Below are 22,713 nucleotides of genomic sequence, written 5' to 3'. Positions count from 1 at the left end.
ACTTCCACAGCTGACCCCTCACCAGGGGAACACAAACAAAATTACACCACAGAACATCCAATCCTGCCTAGGTAAAGTTCCAGCTAAACGGGAACAGATACCATTCTGGTTGGCACAGAAAATTACCCAAATAGAGGCGGTGTTTCCTGACACCACCCCATTAGAAAAACACAGGATTCTGACTATATGTCTCCCAATGGGAATCGCACCACACATTGAGGACTGTGACACTTGGGGTACAGTCTTTGCTTCCATCTACACAAAAACGCACGGTGTCCCATCCATTTCGGTGATACCAGATGTGCTAAAACAAATTCAAGATGAATACGGTCCAGAACCTGCTTTAACTCTTGGTATGAAATTACTAAAAGACTTCAAACAGGTTTCGGCTATATTACTAGCCAACATAAAAGGTGAAGCAGCAAACGTGGCGATCCGCCAGAGGTTAAAAGAGACAGATATAGCAGACCAACCAGCTGAAATTGCCAGAATCATAGAAAAATCCTATGAAGAACTAGGCAGAGATAGTCTAGGTGGAATACCAGTAAAACCGCAACTGACTACAAGTCCAGAAAAAATATTTTTTAATAATAATAATTCACCAAAAAAGAACTGGGATGGAAACAAACAATCCAATCCTAAAGAAAAGAAATTCCAGTCCAGAGGAAGGTCTCCTAGGCGAAGAGAGAAATCTCCAAACCAAAGACAGAGGTCACCGCAGAGTGACCCCTCTGGGAATAGATATAACCTTAGAAATAGGGATAATATTAAAAAACCTGATAGATATCAAGACATTGATACACGTCCCTCTCAATCTTTTCAGAATTCCTCGCAGAAATCGGAAAGAAGAGGACGATCAGAAGAGCACGCCAAGTCCAAAGACAAGGAACCTGCTCAACTTAAAAAGAAATTACAATTTCCAAAAAAGAAGGTAGCCAGTATCAAGGTAGTTAAAAATGCCGAGAATACTGAGGACACAACTGAAAAACGGAGAATGGGCTCAGACAATGCTAGACAGCGCAGCAGAGGTGAGCATAGCTCGCAAAGTCCTTATGAATCATCTGGAGACAGTGGACACGAATGAATACCTTCAAGTGGAAACTGCAGACACCAGAGTTAGCAAGCCCCACAAGATATACGAGATAACATTACGTATAGAGGGAGATAAGACTAGGAAAATAAGGGGACTATTTTGGGATAACCTCTCCAAAGGCTATGACATCCTTCTAGCTGAAAAAGACTGGCCACCAGAGTTTGTCAGGGAATGCCCTCATGGCGAAGAAGTAATTATGCCTGCCTTCTCGAATCAAATACCGATTCATAAAAAATACACACTTGCTAGAAAGTGGGCAGTGGCCTTAGCACCTGCTTTATATAAAAATCATGTAGGATGGGATGAGGATTCTCCTCCTCACAAAATCCAGTTAAAATCACAACCAACTGCACAAAGGCAGTACCCAATTAAGCAAGAAGCTAAAAAACAAGTAAATGAAATACTAGATCAGCTAGAATACCAGGGGGTGATTGAAACTTGCACCTCACAAATGAACAATCCTTTGTTTCCGGTCTCCAAACCAGACAATTCGTACCGTCTAGTTTTGGATTACCGACACCTTAACACATGTTGCAAAACCTTTGCAGTGCAAAACTCACACAGTCCTGCACTAATGAATAACATAGTGCGCAAAAAATACAAAACAACCTTGGACATCTCCAATGGATTCTTTTGTCAAAACATAGCACCAGAGAGCAGATCTTTAACTGCATTCTCAGTAAATGGCACTCAAAAACAATTCTGTCGGTTAGCCCAGGGGTACAAGAACAGCCCAGGGGTATTCTCAGCGAGAGTAACAGAATTACTACAACTATATGATGATGAAGCATTATCTTATGTCGATGACATTTACTTAACAGATGATGACTTGGAGACTCACTTGAAAAGGGTGAACACCATAATACTTGGGTTCGCTGCAGAGGGTTACAAATTCAACTTCAAAAAATCCAGAATTGCCCATCTAAAAGTTTTATACGAAGGATATGAATTATCAAGTATAGCCTGGTTGACAATTTTTTGAGAACTAGAAGAATTAAAAAATCTAAAATATGAAAAGACGTATCCTCTGCCAATCGACATTTTGCCTCTACGACATTACGCCTGTGTAATCTATACAGACGGACATGCTCAACCCTCTGTTTGGGGAGAACATGCATACAACCCCACATGTGAGATTACAAAAGAAGTGTGGCGCGGAGGTAAACTAAAACCTCTATTAACAAAATCACACTCAGTAGAAACTAATTCAGAACTACAAACTGAAATAATAGCTTTGAAAATGGCGCTAGATAATGCGGATCGCGAATTCCCGACACTTATAGTGTCAGATTCATATTACTGCGTCAAAGCATATAACAAGGATTTGCAGACATGGATTCAGAACGGTTACAAAGATGACACAGATGCACCAATAAAGCAGAGACTGCTCTGGGAACAAATAGCTCTTTTACAAAAAGAACTACCAAAGACTCACGTGACACACTCACTGAGTCATCAACGTGATGGCGTTCACGTTGTGGGGAATTGATTGGCTGAAACAGCCGCAGCGGCAGCCACTAAATCGGCTCCCGTAGATCGAAAAAAGCATACATTAAAATACATTGACGGTGAAACATTGCTGGCAGTGAAAACGTCATCAAACTGCGACTGCTCAGCACTACCGATCAACTATCCACTCAATTATACATACATAATCGATGCAAACTCCGTCCCTTTTGCTCGAATCCCTGGAGTGGGGGATAGAGTGATTCCAAACATGGACAGGAGAAACTTGTTAATCGCAGACGCACACATGGGCGAGGGTTACAGACACCTTAAATTAAAAGATTCTCTGGAAGAATTACAATCACGGTACTGGTGGCCAGGCATGAGCCTGCACTACACCATGTTTGTAAAAAACTGCCCAAACTGCAACAGAGATCGCAGAGGGGAGAGAAGCAGTTTAATACCTCGTCGAATCAAGGCAGATAATATTACCAGCAAAAAGAATGGCTTGCGATTAACATATACAGGCTAGTTTCCACTTATAATGTAGATCACCAGCACTCGGCTGACGTCCGGACTATTATACAAGATTCGCGAGTCTAAATGGCATATACGCTAAGAGCATGCTACGTTCGACCATTTCTTTCACTCAGGCAAACCAGCCTGGGGGGGAAACATGGCCAAATGAGCACAGCCCAGCGGGAATCTTCTCACTTCCTTCCTGAGGGTATGGGATGGTGTAAAGAAAAAACCAAGGCAGAAAGCAATCTATAATAGAAAGGATATTAGGTTCGGGAGCTGGGTGGGTCAAACATCTAATAAGTGTCCAACGTAGTCTAAATAACTTGCCAAGAAATTCTCTGAAGGGATTCAGTCCGTACGAATTATTATTCGGAACTAGGATGTTGATCTCTGACCTTGATAGTCAGACTTCAGTGGTAATAGAAAAAACCTTTGATGTCAAAGACCGTTTGGCTATTTTGCAGGACTTAAACAAAACAAGAAAAGACCTGAGCAACATACAGTTGAAACAACAGCCAACAACCACTGAAGAATCACCACCTGTCCCAGCAAGACCTGTCTGGATTCCAAAAGTCGGGGATCTAGTCAGGGAGAAGATCGCGGTAAAGAAGGAATTTGGGCCTTCTTACAGAAAAGCAGTTCCTGTCTTGTCTGTCAACGGGACAAGATCAGTTGTACTACCGCCACTTGCTGGAAAAAAGGAGAACCGAGTTGTATCCATCGACCTGGTAAAACCACAACATGTGGCCAATAACAAACAGTAGGCCAAGTGGACTCCCAATAAGTAGCAGAACACCAAGGTTTGCTACCAGTACAGAGGTCCTATCAAAGAGGCTCATCACATTCGAAACGCCTACAGAAGAACAACAAGGACTATGCAACAATGCAATAGAACTAAGACCTCTGAAAACCCAAATAAAAACATTTAGCAGAGACACACCTATCTATACTGAAGTACCAAGTGACAATGCAAAAAACAAAAATCCTGAACCAATTGGAACAATTGACAGAACTGCATCTGGTTACTTCATCAACTTCGATGATTCCTCTGAAGGCTTCAGTGAACCAAAGACACAGCCATCATCAAAATCCTTTAAAGACAAAGCTAAGGAACTTTTGAAACAACTGAAAGAAACATATCTGGTTTCTCCATGGATTGAATTTTGGGTGGGTTTTGGTGCATTTATCCTCATACTTTGGCTCATCATGGTATTTACTTTGGGACGCTTCATTGAGGGAAAATATGCTAAAATGGACACAGCAAGTCAGAACATCAACTTGGTCCTCAAACCACACACATCTTCACACGTCGAGAAAAGAGAACTTTCTCCAGAACTTTCTTCAGCCAACTTCACAGCCAATCCGATACCTGGTGGGGTAGCCTGGGACAACACTGACTATGAAATTTATGGTCCGGTCGAGATCCTGAAATATCCACACCAAATCAAGATCTCTTTGAGTGACTTTGCAAAACCAAACTCATTTGCTGATGATTGGGACTTTGAAAGTATTAACAATATGATGTCTGACTTAGTAATGTCTGCTAAATTTACAAAACATGATTATTTGCAAGGTTCTACAAATTATGATAGTATGTATTGCTATAACCATTATGGTAACCATTTCTTGCATAAATCTGCACAACCTAGAAATGTTTTAAATTATAATCAATGGGAACATTGTGCTACACCTCCAAAAGGGAGCTCTAGAACCGTTTATGACAAATATTCATATTTTTCAGGTTTTAACATAACTAATGCTGAAACATTTTATTACAAATTGTCAAACAAGACAGGGATGAAAACCATGATAACCAACACAAAATTGATATATTCAGATTCATTCTTTGAAAAAATGAATACTTTTGGATTTGATTATTGGGACAAAAATGTTGATTTGAAAAGTGTTTGGGGTACAAAAGAATGGCAAGTACAGGGTTTAGAAGCTTTGTTTAGAGCCTGCATGATCCCAGAACAAATGATATTTTTAAATGACACTGTTCAACAAACCACCTGTCTTGGCTTAGCCAAAATCAAAGATTTAAATAACCCGTCTATTCCAAAGCCAACAATGTTTAGCAATAACTCTGATACAGATGAAGGAATAGACATAAACCATATACTTAACCAAAACAGAACACATCCTGATTGGAAACAATGGTTGATCTGGCCCACAGATACAAATAACTGTCAAGATAGATTCCTGAATAAAACACAGGGTTTCAAAATGACCAGGCCAGACCCTAGATATCCCCAAAGACATCACCCAGGGATAATAACAACCTACAGTGTGGGCAAATTATGCCTTCAATGGCTACAGACTTCCACACTGCCTGAAATTAAGCAACACCTAACTTTACTTACTGATGGTGCTGACTTGCGTGATTTCATACTGGGACCACGCAAACAGCGTCAAAAGCGTTTCATAGCAGCCTCTGTATATGCAGCATACAATGAGGCTTGGAAGGTTACTCAAATTGAAACAGCAGAAAGAATACGGGAAATTGACCGTATCAATTTGGAAAAATCACTTTCTGTAGTGGACAATGGGTTAATGACTCTGTCCTCCAGAATTTTTTCATTGGACAGCATTGTGTCTTCAGCAATCGATATACTATCGCAAGACTTACTGTTATTACAACATGGTCAGTCACAATTGCGTTCCATTGTACAGCTTGGCTGGACGTTACAAAATCTGCGTTCAGGCTATGTGCCTTGGCGTTTAATCAACACAACGTCACTATTCCAAATCTTTAACCTTACTGATAGACAAATCGGTATGGCGCAAAAGGGTGCTGATTATACAATCTTGAGCATTGAAAAACTAGAAAGATTACCAATGACAATGTCAGAACGACCTGTCAGTGAATGGATAATCCACGGAATAATAAATATTCCAATCTCAACCTTCAGGTTTCAATACTGCCAAAAATATATACAGGCTGGCATGTACGAGAAATTGGGAAAGGGGTACCTTAAAACAACTTGGAACCTGCCCTATTCACATGCATGTGTCAGTAATAAAGGACAGAAAGTGTTTCTTAGTGGCAACAATTATGCTATGTCACTAAGCGGCACGCTTCTGTGTAACGGAATTAGTTTGCATGGAGCCTGTGAAGGGAATTCTTACAACCTTTCATGTCACCAGCAAGGCGCACCTGCAACTGAAATAGAACCATTCTTTCAAAGACTCTATAATGGGAGTTACATTCTTATTGTAGACCGCAGATGTTGCAGTCTTATGCCCGGGACTCCTTATCTAGTAACAACAACGGCGAAGGTCAAGTGCTGTGGACGTTCTTTATTCCCCAGCTCCTTTCCAGACAGGGAGGCAAGGGCATGGCCCAGTTTGAAAATTACTTCTATTCGAATAGACACTTTAAGCAGAATGAAAACAGTGCTTCTTCAGACGCCTACAAGGCTCACGTCATCAAAAGAAACGTATGATCTACAAGTCGCAAGGACGACTGCAGAGATACATACATTATTATCAACTAATTCCCCCGTACATTTCGCGGAAATCCTAAGCGAAATCTTAAATATTTCTGATACCACTGGGGTCTCAAAGGTATTTAAGACAGTATTTTCGATGGCATTAACACCATTCAAAGCCATACTGGGTATTTTTCCAGATTTCGTCCATTCGATTTTTGGCGGACTTCCCCTGATCCTGGGACTAATTGCAGGAATCCTATTCCTAGTCCTTATTTTTCGTTATGGCAACCCATGTCACAGATCAAACTCTCGCGACAATGGAAGATACGATCCTAGCCATTGGATACCGGGACCGGATATCAAAAATCCTGGGACTTTCCCGGCTTAGAGACCTAAACATGACTTGGTTTCTATCATTTCGACCAATGTGGCAAAGGTGTGTTTTACCTGTACTAAGGTGTCTGCTATGTGGAGAAGAATGCGTGTTAGACACCTGTCTGACGCTACAATCGGATGCGCCAGTGGATGCAGATACACTGTTGGTTCCTACCAAGGTTCACGCTTTGTGCTGCCCTCAAAGGCTGCCAATCCTGATGACGGCATTCCTGGAATCTTCACCACTGCGATTGAAGAGTAGTGAAGTTCAAGATGAAAGCAACATCGAACAGGTACGACCTTCTGTCAGCAATGCAAATCAGAATGTCAATGGAGACAATCATGCGCATGAATGCATGGTTACCCCTATTTCCGACTTAGTGGAACTTTCCCATGAAGCTGTTGACAGTTTTTTCGAACAGAAATAGAGACTTTTGAGTAAACTCGCACACGGCGTTCCCTGAATTCGGCCTTCAACTTTAAAAATAAAGTCACATGAACAATTACCATCCAGTTCACGGACAGCAATTTTTTCAGCATGCCCCTTAAAATATTTTTCTACATATTTTTTCCCGGGACACTGATCTTCTGCTTAAAGTAAGAAACTATTCCTAGAGAAATAAGATTTCTATTTTTAGATACTTTATATAGACTTTAGCTGCCCGCTGGTAGGTTCACAAATATTTTATTATGTGATGAAATGGTCTCGGACTTCCTTTCTGTATAGCCATATTAAGAGCCATTTCATGTGTATTTCTCATATACCAAAAAGCAATAATGCATAACAATGCGTGTTTACTTTTGCATTTAATTCATAGCTTAAGTGCATACAATATATATGACTGCAATTTTTCTGTATATTTGAAAATTTCGAAATGCATTTATGTATTTTGGGGTGGTAAGGTATACACTATACTCTATAGTATGTTGTACTATGTTATACTATGCATAGATTAGTAGATATGACCATAGTTAGCGTGGAGTGGGTGTCGTGTATTTCTATAGGTTCTGAATCAGTCCCCCTATTCCTGACCCTATTCTGGTTAAACTAACTATCAAGTTAACTAACAGTCAGCCCATGAGGCAAGAAATCCCCCATGATACAGATACCGTTATCTGACGCAGTCACACTACGGCACAGGAACGTGTTATCTGATTAGGTCATAACGCTTGAGATCTAATTAGACAAGCGACATTCCTCCAGCCCCTGATAAGGCATACGACGTTCTCATAACAAATCAAACCTATGACAACCTGGATAATCCGTGCGGCCATTGTTTTGATTTCACAGAGAGCTTTTGCAAAAGAATGTGCTAACGAGCAAGTCGTATGACATCTTTATTGACGTACCTATGTCCATCCTTACGTCAATCTCGGCACCTTTAAGGTATAAATATTGCCGACCTTGCCCTATGCAAACACACGCGTGGTGACAAGACGGAGCAGCCATACTTGCCGAAGCCGAGAGCAGAAGCAGACCCCGCTGGCAGCAGCCCCGCCTTCCTGACGCGCTGAGAGACGCGCTGCTATCTCAAGCCGAGAGACCCAGCACCGGCGTTTCTGGGCAGCCCTCGCAGGCAGCCTGGAATATCGAGAGCAGAGAAAGAGATACCATTCCTCATCCATCCTAACTTCCAGGTACAGAACTGAATAACCCCTCACAGAGAATTCTTTAGTTATTCACTTGGCAAAAACAAACTTAACTTAAACTGTAACTTTCTATTCCCGCCCACGCATTAGACTTAGGTCAGGTACACGGGGTAGGCGTATTTAGAAACACCAGTTGAGTACGTTTAGTCAAATGTATATGTGTATGTAAATATATTTTAATCATTTTTAAACATCATATGGCTCAGAAACCATATCAATGTTTTTTCAGTATTATTTTATACTATTGCTTCTAATGTATGCACTTTACTTAACTATAAGTATTGCAATAATATCGATCCATTTCTCTTGTACGAGAAAAGAGACTGATCAATAAATAACATCTTTTATTGAACACGCCCGTCTCTTCCTTTTCTCTACATTCTGATGAGACTAAGAATGCACGTACTGACTGAGTAAAATATTTGCCTTGTGCTCACACGACTCTTGAGATTGACTCTTGATTAGGGGAGAGCAAAGTTGTCATGTTCTATGGTTGTCAGAAACTAAATCCCTTCTTGTCTAATCAGGGAAGTTAATCCTTCCTTGAACATTCGAGAAAGTTTCTAGCGAACTCTGAGCTTAGCTGGCAAACCCAAAAATTAAGTCTAGTATCGACAGTAGTAGACCTAGTTAACGTCTGGCCTAGGCCTTTACTGCTGTAGGTACTATTCCAATGCGCAGAGCCTATTGGGAAAATAGGAGCTACACTACAAAAGGGAAAGAGGAAGACAGATATATGTTTGCTAACTCCAGTAACTTAGTGCATGAAGACATCTGCTGCAGGAACGTCTGTATAACGTCATAGTCAAAACTCTTTGTTTCCCTTTAGCCCCACCCCTTTCCCCTCTGACCTCTCACCCACCAGAACCACAAACCACACTGTAAATTTTGCCCTACATATCAAAGCATGAGGGTATGGTACACTAGATAACATGATACCTACAGCAACTGTGGACTATTGCCTTTGACACACATTCATAGCTGCACAAGTTAAATAAGCATTAATATCAATAACACACATAATCTGTCTGTACTGCACTCTCTTTTATGCTCTGCCACTTTTTCTTGAAGTACTGCAACAGCATGCTGTCATGATAGGCCGGCAAAAAAAACAGTCTACCTATGCCAGAGCTCAAAAGTGCACCCCGATACACACCCAGCCTAGCTTTAAGAAACTGCCTCTAATGAGACCCGAAAAGACCCGGCACACTTAAAGCCCTGAAACTATCTTAATGTCTCCTCTCCCTTTGCACCTTTAAATTTCATTTTCAAACCACGTTTCCTTTCCATCACACACGATTCTTTTTCGGTGTTCCACATTCAACGCCTAGACACTTTACCCTTTTTAGTTAGAAGCCGCAGCTGCAACATGCCTAATCCACAAATTAATTACTCTATCTTTCGCGCTTTTTCAATGTTTAAATTCCACAGATTTTTTTCACAAAAATACATACCACCGGCTCAGTACCTCTTAGTAACATGAAACCAAGTCCTTCCCTTTTACTTACAAATCCCTTAGAGACAGCAAAAAATTATATTTGTATAGAGATGAGCGTACTGAAACATGGGATTAGTCGTTCACATCCAGGCACTTCCAATTGCATGACTTATTTAACTAGAACCGCTGTAATGTTGCGTGTTTTTTCAAAGGTACACCGGTGCCTCCTATAAAGCCGACTTTTACCTTAATACTCAACAGTGATTATTTATTTTCAAGCAATGAGAATTGCTATGAGTTATTAAACGACAAACCTTAGTCTGTAATAGTCACTCTGCATATGCTTCTCTGTAAGAATGTAGTTTATCCACCCCCGCATGGGAACCTTGATGTTTCCATTGGCCGCAAATTCCGGCCTTGAATTCAAAGTTCCATCCCAAGACATGAACAACAGCCTTATTGTCACAAAAACAAGTTACCCTAGCATCTGTTCACAAACATATCTCCTTCACTTAGCTAACACTCGCAGAGAACTGCATAACTTATTAAATAGTGACCTTCCTTTACAATTTCCTGAGGTGACTCCCATAATCTTTAACGTATCCTCCACTTCACAGCTGGCCTTTTTTTTTTGCAACTACTAACCAATGGTTTTGTGATTTCTTTGCCCCAAATTATTTAAGGTCATTCTGCTACTCTTCACTCCATATTCTCTGACCTATTTTTGTGAACTTCCTGATCTACTACCAGTAGCTGCTACTTTTCTGTTCCTATTTTCTTTTTTACAAAATGGATGTCCGTCCTGTCTTCGCAAACGAGCTGGAGCACTTAGAACTGTTTCGCCACAGGATGCTTGAGTACTATGGCATCCTGCCACTCGCGACTTTGAGTGCATCATATGGATTATCATTTCGATTTTCCTATTTCACCTGTGTGCAGCCTGTATTTCATTGCCTGAGCTGTGATTTCATGTGGGCCCTGGACTTATGTCTCTGCAACTCGGTATCTCCTGAAGTGAATTACAATCATCTCATGAATCCGTTAATTGATCATGAACAGCTTTGTTCCGACGGAGCGATTATGGCCTTTGCAGCGATACATGGAGTTCTGGGTCATTGGAATATATTCGCAGCGGCGCAAGATTTCTTGGCACACAGCTACATAGAAAAGTCACTGAGTTGTCCTCTGATGGTACTAGAGGCTCCGGTAATTAAAGAACATGTATGTTCATTTCCTCTTTTCAATTGGATGGCTGACTTGTTTTCGGATGATAACACTGACTTCCTTTTAGAAGCGGTTGCTGCTTACTTTGCCTACTCAGTTGTAGGATGACTCTTATGCAAGCCATTGACGTCTTACGTTTTTTTTCCCTCCGTATCTTTCTCACGTTTTTTAGACTTTATTTTTTATATAAACAAACCTATTGGCTTTACTAACAGTGGACATTACAATTTCGTACTGGTGAGATTTTCGTGTTTTATGTGCAGTTAATTTTTTTTCCTCACCTACTCGATTTCGTTCAAAACATTTCATTATACTCTAATTTCAACAAATCACTTGCTTATCTTATCTTATCTGATTTGAAACGTTCTCGAAGCAAGGCTGGGTAAAATATGGTTAAATGTACCGTGATAAATGTGTAAAGTTACAATGACTTTTTATATGTTTAAACGCCATTTTCCCTTTCTGCTCCTTATTTCCGCCTCACACACATGTGCTGCTTTTCTTTTCTGCCTAGTGAAATATTTTCGATTCATAACAGAAAAATATGTGGTTACACTGATATTACCCTTGCTTATCGAGCTGTATCTGACATCGAGTACTGAAACCTTTCAAAAGATATCTCAATACAGTAGTTGTTTTGAACACTGATTTTCGAACGTCCCTACAGATAACATACATGCACCTCCAGCCAAATTCTCGCTTTTGGCGCGTTTTGTATTTCCTTACACAATACCATAACACAAACTTGATAGTGCTTCGTATGCAGACAACTAATTGTTAATGAGATGATGTCTAACCACTAGCATTTTCATATATGATTACTGAACTTAAAATCAAAAGACACCTTCTTAGATTTAATTTAATTTAATATATTTGCTTAGGAGGCTGTAGAATATGTTTTGTTAAACCTTATTCATTTTGCATCATACTATGCTTCTACCATTTGTGTTCTATGGACTAGTAACTATGCTGATTACTTTGTTTCTTATAATATCTTTACTCGTATTAGATAATAAACTTCGCTACAAAGCAGTGCATTAGTGAATAAACATTTCAAATATATACGTTCCCTCTTTTAATCCATATTCAGAACTAAAATTATTGTATACTAAAAGTGTATTCATGTGTTCGACGTAATCTCAGCTGTACTAAGTTCATGTTTTCTTTTGTTGACCTGAGTTACTCATATTGCAACCCACTGGCCTGTCACGGCCCGTCAAGCCTTTCTTAGCGGGTCGCGGACCATGCAAACTATCGTACCTCTGAGAAAAAAATAATTTATTACTGTTACCAAGCACCGCCGCAGTTGCGCTTCACTCAGACTGATAATCACTGCTCCCCCGCTTCTACAGTCCACACGCTATGTCCTATTTCACTAATTATCACCCTTTCATCTCCACTATAACAAACACTTCTTCGACAGCCACCAGAGAACAAAGTGGAAAACCAAACGGACTAAGAAGTGAAATACGACAAACCCTTTGCTCTATGTAGCCGACCGAGCGGTAATTCTGAAAGTAGACAGTCACTGACTAGCGCTTCCAAAAAGCATCTCAATTATATAAATAGTATTTTGAAAACCTGCCAAGTACTTTGATGCGACTATCTGTGTCTGCCAGCAGAACAAACTTCCTCAGCCCAGACTGAACGCAGACACAGACAGACACACACACACTAAGATAACACAGAGCAACGGATACAGAAAGCAGGAGGGAGATGAAAATGGATTCAGACGGCAGGAGGGAGAGAACTCTATGTGTACTCGGTCTGCTACCTCAATGTATGAAGGCATGTACTCCACGAACCTGTGTACAACCTCATAGTCACAAGTTTTCATATTATTTTACTCGACCCCCTCCCCTTCTCACCCCACCCCCACCAGTGCAGCCCTCGGCCACAAACCACACTGTAATTTTATCCTCCAACATAAAGTTTATAAATACCTTAAGCATTAGCACTTTTACACGACGATATGACATATAATCTACCATTTCTCTCTCTACCTGCATTATCTGTCTCTCTGCTAATTCCATTTTTTGATCTTCAACCAACTTTACAGATTATATGGAAACGCTCCCCAATCAGTCAAATAATTACTGTCTATTTTAACCTATTTTATATACCATTTATTCAGTATACCAAAAATATTTCCAAAACTATAATTCACACTTGAAAGAAAGTGAAAAAACGTTGTGCAACCCCCATTAACTTCACAGGACTTCAGCCCCCTCCCCCCTCCCGTCTGCTGTGGAAGCCGAAGATAACATACATCCCAGATACACACAGAGCTGCACCTGAACGTTTCACATTTCTATAAAGAACCATTTGAATGTTAATTAGGCCTTGCACTTGTTTTACCCATTCTAAGAGCCCCTACTGATTAAACGTTCATGTCCCCTTAACAAAAAAACAAAACAATTCTCCCCGCCCCCGAAATTTCGTTGCAGTTCCGTCTCTGACTGACATTGAATTAAAAGAACTAACAGTAGGGGATAACATAAGAACATGACTGAGGTCCACTGAGCTTAATCAAATTTATTAATCGTAATTTAAAACTAATAATTGCAAATAAATAATGTATATAAAGAGTGATAAAAAGGAAATGGAACAGTAGTTGAGAAAATAGAAAACAGTGCCAAAGTCAAAAATGTGGTTACTCAGAGACTGTGAGGGAAATAAACAATTGTAGTGACCAAACCACATTTTACCGTACATCACAATAGAAACAGTTAGAGACTCACCTTTACCAATGCTTTATAAGATGTAGAACAATGATAGTCACAAAACAGATAGTCGTTTGACGGAACTCTCAATAATGCTTCTATCACTGCAACCAAAAATTAATGGCACAGATTTCCTGTCAATACACACTCATATATGTCTCTTCAACCAATCATATTTGTTCCTGCACAATTTCATAATCAAATTAACATTTCAGTTGGTTATCCCTTTCAATATTTTCAAAGTCACATAAAGGTCACCCTTCACCCTCTGCCTTCTCTGGGTGTTACCATGGTAACAGCTCATTCTGCACCTGGCTGAAGGCACAGGTCAAAAGTTCATATCTCAACGTTCTAAATCAAAGCAACAAGGCTCATTTCCCTCCAAAAACACCTGCCTATCCACTATTTTTATTACATTTCATTTTTTTTCACGATCAATAGAAGTTTTCGTTTTAAAAAAACAGTAACATACAACGTAGTCTTCAATCTTGAGGTATAAGAATCAACCAATCATTTTTAGTTTTTCATCAACACCAAACCTCATCCACTTTTTTATCCTCACTTTCACCTTCTAACTGCCATTCCACTTCCAGAACCCATCGGAGTACTACTGCATCTGCCTTGAAAATGAAGGTTTGGCTTTTAGGACACAGCTATATTCACTGGAGTGAAAAATATGCTGCAAACAGAAGAATTTCTAATCTTGACTTACCAAATGCGCACATTACATGGATTGGCCAAAGAGGATTGAGATGTCACCAATTGATACCATTGGTGAAAACTTGTATGCATCTCCCTGAACCTAACCTGATAATTCTGCACTGTGGTGGGAATGATCTAGGCACATTAACAGGGGTAGGTCTGGAAATGCTTCTGAAAGACACCTTTCGTCAATTGATGTCACTTTTTCCTCGAACTGTCTTGGTGTATTCAAATATATGCCAAAGACAGAAATGGAATTGGTCCAATCAACGTTGTCCACAGATTGAGAAAGCAAGGAAACATGTAAATAAATCTGTTTCTGCTTTCCTCAGAAAATATAGCATGGGTTCTATATACAACAACAACTTGCGTTACAACATGCAAGACATCTATAGGAGAGATGGTGTTCATTTCACGGATGAGGGAAATAGAGTCTTCCTCTGTAACATGAGACTCTGCATCGGTACTTACTTATAAGTGCAGAAAAAACTCAATTAACACAAGGGCTCTTTTAAGAGCCACCTTACATCTAAACACTCAAACTTGTAATTTATCTCCATCTTTCTTTATTTTTTTTGTTCGCCGTGCACGACCGGGTGCATGCACCCCGCAACTTTTTTGCAAAAAAAAAGCTACTTTTACACTTTCGGCGTCCTTAATAAACCCCTGAGGAAACCTACGAAATCAAACAGTCTCCACCCTACTCCCTTTCCATGCTCTCCACTATAGTTTTTCACAGTCTTGTGAATAGGGATGCGCAAGCGAGTGCGCGCACCCCGCAACTTTTTTTCACAAGAAAAAAAATTTCTTTTCGCGTTCAGGGTCCTTACTGCACCCCCTGAGAAAACCTACCCGGACAGACAATCTCTACCTTCTCCCCTTTCCAAGTTCTAACCCTTTGTTCTGTACAATATATTCACTCGCACTAAGAAAATGGCGGTCAACACTTCCTGATTTCCTCCGAATCGAATGTTGACAGACGTTAACCAGCAAATCAGAATTCCGCTCGCGCACAGCCGCATGTGCGCGCACCCGTGCGCGCTTACAGATATATAATTGATTTCAACTTTAATTTTCTCAGCAACTACTGGACGGATTTACACAATTTAAACAAAAGCGTGATCTGCGAGCCGGACTCTACCGTTCTACCAAATTTCTTATAAATCCATTCAGCCGTTCGAGCTGTAGCCGTGTTTAAACGTCCTATGGAAAATAACATGGGAAAAACACGTTTTGGGACCCCCTTTTATCTCAGCCCCCACTTGACAAATCCCCCCAAAACGTTCACAGAAGGACCGCGGAGGACCGAGCCATCTTCTTTGAGAAATTCGCAAAGATTCGTCCACCGGGGCCAAAGTTATTTCCAATAGAATGTTGCGGATTTCCTATGGAAACTAGGTCCTAACTATAACTACCTACTGGCGACTGCCAGTAGGTAATATATATATATATATCATGTGAACAAGGCTCCGTTGAGCCGAAACGTCTTTGACAGTACCTCTGCAATAAAAGGAAAAGCAGGAGCCCATTTGGTCCGTGTCCGATTTTCTTTTGTTGGCTGGCGAGACTCGTTGCAGCGCAATTCGAAAGCGGCATTCCTGATATATATATATATATATATATATATATATATATATATATATATATATATATGTCTCTCACCAAACACAGCGGCCGCTGTGTCAATGCACTCCAAACCAGTTTCTCTCGGACAAATTTCCAAAACGAGATAGCGTGAGTGTTCAAATGTAGTTTATTTCTTCATTTCAATTCCAGCATATGGTATATGGAAGACATGGAACCAAAAACCCAACGCGTTTCGGCGATTTAGTCTCGCCTTGCTCACGGCTAACTTGTATACCAAAATGAAGCTTTTAAATAAAGTTTTTTCAAAGTGCACATGTGATTGGTGAAAAAATAGACAAAGGACTAGTGGCTTGTGACAGTGGCGGCCATCTTGGGCTAGTCTTTACACACTTGGTTGCAGGGGTAAATTTATAAAGCACTCCCATTGCATAGGAATATATTGTATTAAATATTACCATCATATTTAAGTTACTCACATAATTGCAATTTTTCAATAAATTCAAACCCCCATTCGCAACATATTTTCCAAAGTCAAGTGACTGACAGCCAAAACTTCATAGTTATAGCGTGTTCATATCATACCTGGCTATGATTCATACCTGACATAACCTGTCTGAATATTATTGTCATATTCATATCATCATGGTGGGTCCACATAACTACATGTTGTCTATTGACCATGGTTAAGTGACAAATTCAGACCATGTGGCCATAGCATTCCACCACATACCAAAATTATAATTCATACTCAGTCAAGTGACTAGTCCATATATCAAATTGTCATGATGGCTATTTTGGGCCCCACATTTCGTATTCCACGTAGTTACGTGCATATCACTATAAAGTATTTCTATAATTATCTCTTCAGGTGGCACATCTTCTTAACCTGTATAGTAGCAGGAAAAATAAAAGAGAAGAAAATATAGCCTGTCAGGTATAGTCATTATATACAATGCGACAAATTCACGACCAACCACGTCCAAAGCAGATAACATAACGTCCTATGTCTTACTAGTACTAGTGTGCTAAAAACAAATGAAACAGTAGTTTCCTCGCAGGAGAAAGGGCAACAATGTAAATACTCAAATTCAATCATTTCAACATTTACAGAAGACAACATTAAAAGCTCCAGAACAGATCAAGCATATCCTCGGCATGTTGGATCCCATTGGAGTTAAGGTTAAAAAGTCAGATTTTTGTGTGTGTATTTCTAGAGAAATGTGGATTGGTAATGTACTTTACTCTCCCAGATGCCATGCCATTTCTTCCTCAGAGTTAAGGCCTCTCGGAATCAGGGTATCGAGGTTTATAATGTACCTATTCTCTAGCTGCCGTAGCTTCCGGATCTTGTCCCCCCCTCTTTTCATTTGCGGTAGCTTGTCCACCACAAAGAATTTAAGGAGATTACGGTTCCCTCCATGTAGTTCCTCGAAATGTCGAGCTACAGGTGAGTTTTGTTCCTTATTTTGTATTGCCCTCATATGCTGCAGGACTCTCATCTTAGCAGGGAACATCGTGCTCCCCACATATTTCTTAGGGCAGGGACATGTTAATACATAGACACAATACTCCGATAGGCATGTCAGGTGTTTTTCTATTATTTTGTCTCTCTCTTCTACCGGGAAGTGTACCTTCTTAACATTTGTGCTAAACTTACACGCTTTACACTTCATACAGGTGAAAAAGCCTAGAATTTTAGAGGTTGGTGATCTGATCATGCTGACCTCATTTCGGCTTACCTTACTCCTCAGTGTCTCTGCTCTACGGTAGGTGGTACTCGGCCTCTCTTTTAGAATATCATCAAGGGTGGATTCTGTTCTCAGTACTTTCCAATGTTTTTGCAGACTTTTCTGTACCCTCCATGACTTGGAATGGAAAGTAGAGATAAATCTGATAGTTTCTTTATTTTCATCTACACTTTTCTCTTTAGGAGTAAGTAGGGATAGATGACTAATCTTACTTGCTTTGTCAAATGCACAATCAATGACGCTTTGTTTGTAGCCTCTCTCCCTAAAGCGCGCTTTCATGCATTCACTCTCCTTAGCATAATCTGAATCCATACTGCAATTCCTCCGAGCCCGGAGGAATTCCCCAAACGGGATACTTTCAATCAGTGTTCTGGGGTGACTACTTTCTGAATGTAGCAGAGTATTCCCAGCAGTTTCCTTGCGGAATAGTTTCATAGCAAGTTTCCCTGCTGAGGCCTCTACAGAAAGATCAAGGAAAACTGCCTTCGAGTCACTAATCTTGCCCTCCAGGGTTAGGTTAAGGTCATTCTTATTAAGTTCCTTAATGAAGAGCTCTGCCATGCTGTTTGGACCCTCCCAAATGATGAATAAATCATCTATGTATCGCAGCCATATTTTCACATGGCTGCGGTACAACATATTGGTCCTGGCCACCTGCTGCTCCCAGCTCGCCATGAATAAATTGGCAAAGCTGGGAGCAAAACAGGTCCCCATCGCGGTCCCTTGGCGTTGGCGATAGTACACATCATTGAACACAAAGTAATTGTGTTCAAGGCAGAACTGTATCATTGTGATGATCATTTCAGTGTGTTCGAGATAAGAGATGGATCTTCTCTTCAGGAACACACGACATGCCTCAACACCATTGCTGTGTCTTATAGACGTGTACAAACTGCACACGTCTAATGTAATGAAAAGGTAATTATCCTTCCATACAAAGTTTCTTAATTTATTCATAAAGTCTCTACTATCCTTTAAATAGGATGGAGTCTCCTCTACAAAAGGGCGCAGGAAGTGATCGATATATCTCGATGTATTCTCCAGTAAAGAACCGATTGAGGAAACAATCGGTCTTCCTGGCGGGTTCCTGGCGTCCTTGTGCAGTTTTGGTAAAGGATAGAGGACAGCTATTGTGGGATTGCGATTCAGAAGGAACGAGTATTCATTCCATTCGATCAACCCCTGATCTTTCCAACATTTCAACATTTCGAAATAGATGTTGTTCGTTTTCTCAATGCTTTCCAGTGAGGAGATTTCATAACAATCTGCACAGTTCAATTGTCGCATACCTTCGACAATGTAATCTTTTATGTCCATTAAAACCACATTGCCCCCCTTGTCCGATTGTCTTATAACAATTGAGGGATCACTTCCTGCGCCCTTTTGTAGAGGAGACTCCATCCTATTTAAAGGATAGTAGAGACTTTATGAATAAATTAAGAAACTTTGTATGGAAGGATAATTACCTTTTCATTACATTAGACGTGTGCAGTTTGTACACGTCTATAAGACACAGCAATGGTGTTGAGGCATGTCGTGTGTTCCTGAAGAGAAGATCCATCTCTTATCTCGAACACACTGAAATGATCATCACAATGATGCAGTTCTGCCTTGAACACAATTACTTTGTGTTCAATGATGTGTACTATCGCCAACGCCAAGGGACCGCGATGGGGACCTGTTTTGCTCCCAGCTTTGCCAATTTATTCATGGCGAGCTGGGAGCAGCAGGTGGCCAGGACCAATATGTTGTACCGCAGCCATGTGAAAATATGGCTGCGATACATAGATGATTTATTCATCATTTGGGAGGGTCCAAACAGCATGGCAGAGCTCTTCATTAAGGAACTTAATAAGAATGACCTTAACCTAACCCTGGAGGGCAAGATTAGTGACTCGAAGGCAGTTTTCCTTGATCTTTCTGTAGAGGCCTCAGCAGGGAAACTTGCTATGAAACTATTCCGCAAGGAAACTGCTGGGAATACTCTGCTACATGCAGAAAGTAGTCACCCCAGAACACTGATTGAAAGTATCCCGTTTGGGGAATTCCTCCGGGCTCGGAGGAATTGCAGTATGGATTCAGATTATGCTAAGGAGAGTGAATGCATGAAAGCGCGCTTTAGGGAGAGAGGCTACAAACAAAGCGTCATTGATTGTGCATTTGACAAAGCAAGTAAGATTAGTCATCTATCCCTACTTACTCCTAAAGAGAAAAGTGTAGATGAAAATAAAGAAACTATCAGATTTATCTCTACTTTCCATTCCAAGTCATGGAGGGTACAGAAAAGTCTGCAAAAACATTGGAAAGTACTGAGAACAGAATCCACCCTTGATGATATTCTAAAAGAGAGGCCGAGTACCACCTACCGTAGAGCAGAGACACTGAGGAGTAAGGTAAGCCGAAATGAGGTCAGCGTGATCAGATCACCAACCTCTAAAATTCAAGGCTTTTTCACCTGTATGAAGTGTAAAGCGTGTAAGTTTAGCACAAATGTTAAGAAGGTACACTTCCCGGTAGAAGAGAGAGACAAAATAATAGAAAAACACCTGACATGCCTATCGGAGTATTGTGTCTATGTATTAACATGTCCCTGCCCTAAGAAATATGTGGGGAGCACGATGTTCCCTGCTAAGATGAGAGTCCTGCAGCATATGAGGGCAATACAAAATAAGGAACAAAACTCACCTGTAGCTCGACATTTCGAGGAACTACATGGAGGGAACCGTAATCTCCTTAAATTCTTTGTGGTGGACAAGCTACCGCAAATGAAAAGAGGGGGGGACAAGATCCGGAAGCTACGGCAGCTAGAAAATAGGTACATTATAAACCTCGAGACCCTGATTCCGAGAGGCCTTAACTCTGAGGAAGAAATGGCATGGCATCTGGGAGAGTAAAGTACATTACCAATCCACATTTCTCTAGAAATACACATACAAAAATCTGAATTTTTAACCTTAACTCCAATGGGATCCAACATGCCGAGGATATGCTTGATCTGTTCTGGAGCTTTTAATGTTGTCTTCTGTAAATGTTGAAATGATTGAATTTGAGTATTTACATTGTTGCCCTTTCTCCTGCGAGGAAACTACTGTTTCATTTGTTTTTAGCACACTAGTACTAGTAAGACATAGGCCGTTATGTTATCTGCTTTGGACGTGGTTGGTCGTGAATTTGTCGCATTGTATATAATGACTATACCTGACAGGCTATATTTTCTTCTCTTTTATTTTTCCTGCTACTATACAGGTTAAGAAGATGTGCCACCTGAAGAGATAATTATAGAAATACTTTATAGTGATATGCACGTAACTACGTGGAATACGAAATGTGGGGCCCAAAATAGCCATCATGACAATTTGATATATGGACTAGTCACTTGACTGAGTATGAATTATAATTTTGGTATGTGGTGGAATGCTATGGCCACATGGTCCGAATTTGTCACTTAACCATGGTCAATAGACAACATGTAGTTATGTGGACCCACCATGATGATATGAATATGACAATAATATTCAGACAGGTTATGTCAGGTATGAATCATAGCCAGGTATGATATGAACACGCTATAACTATGAAGTTTTGGCTGTCAGTCACTTGACTTTGGAAAATATGTTGCGAATGGGGGTTTGAATTTATTGAAAAATTGCAATTATGTGAGTAACTTAAATATGATGGTAATATTTAATACAATATATTCCTATGCAATGGGAGTGCTTTATAAATTTACCCCTGCAACCAAGTGTGTAAAGACTAGCCCAAGATGGCCGCCACTGTCACAAGCCACTAGTCCTTTGTCTATTTTTTCACCAATCACATGTGCACTTTGAAAAAACTTTATTTAAAAGCTTCATTTTGGTATACAAGTTACCCGTGAGCAAGGCGAGACTAAATCGCCGAAACGCGTTGGGTTTTTGGTTCCATGTCTTCCATATACCATATGCTGGAATTGAAATAAAGAAATAAACTACATTTGAACACTCACGCTATCTCGTTTTGGAAATTTGTCCGAGAGAAACTGGTTTGGAGTGCATTGACACAGCGGCCGCTGTGTTTGGTGAGAGACATTAATTACAGGGCGACCCCCGCCCCTGGCTTGCACCGCAGTGAAAGGTCCCGGTGAAACGGAGGTAGAGGATTTGTATATATATATATATATATATTTAATCATACACACAGAGGACGACATGTTTTATACTTGTTTGTGTATTTAGCCTAATCTATCTATAAAAAATAACAATAAATAAAACATATTTTTGATACCACTGAATAGAGGTTACATGTATATGTCTTTAATACTGTTTAGGTCCATATTTATTTCCATTGTTCCTGAAATTTTGATATTCACACCTTAATACCTACCTGTATTCATTGTTTTAGCACTATGGTAGAAATCTAACATCCTTTTTCTCTGCTTGTGCTCACAATCATTTATATCTGTTCCTGTCTTATGGTTGTTTCAGCACACCTACTTTACACTAGAATGACCCTGGTTCAATATATGCTTATTGGAAAACATCCCCACTGTTTATTCTGTGTATCTCTCTGAGACAAAGTGAGCACGAGTGACTGAGCGAAAAGTACCGTACTGTTTCCACGATCCCTGATGGGACAGAGTTGTAATGTTCGATAATTGCCAAGAACTATCCTCACCTTGGTAAGAGGGGTTTCTAGTGGCACTGTGAGCTAGGTGGTATACAGGCAGATTATACCCGGTGGGAGTGTCTATCCCATAATCTATGTTGTCTAAACGCACAGATTCTTTATAGAT

The sequence above is a fragment of the Lissotriton helveticus genome, chromosome 6 (assembly GCF_964261635.1).
Source record: "Lissotriton helveticus chromosome 6, aLisHel1.1, whole genome shotgun sequence".
Lineage (NCBI taxonomy): Eukaryota > Metazoa > Chordata > Amphibia > Caudata > Salamandridae > Lissotriton > Lissotriton helveticus.
Note: the sequence above shows the minus strand (reverse complement) of the source record.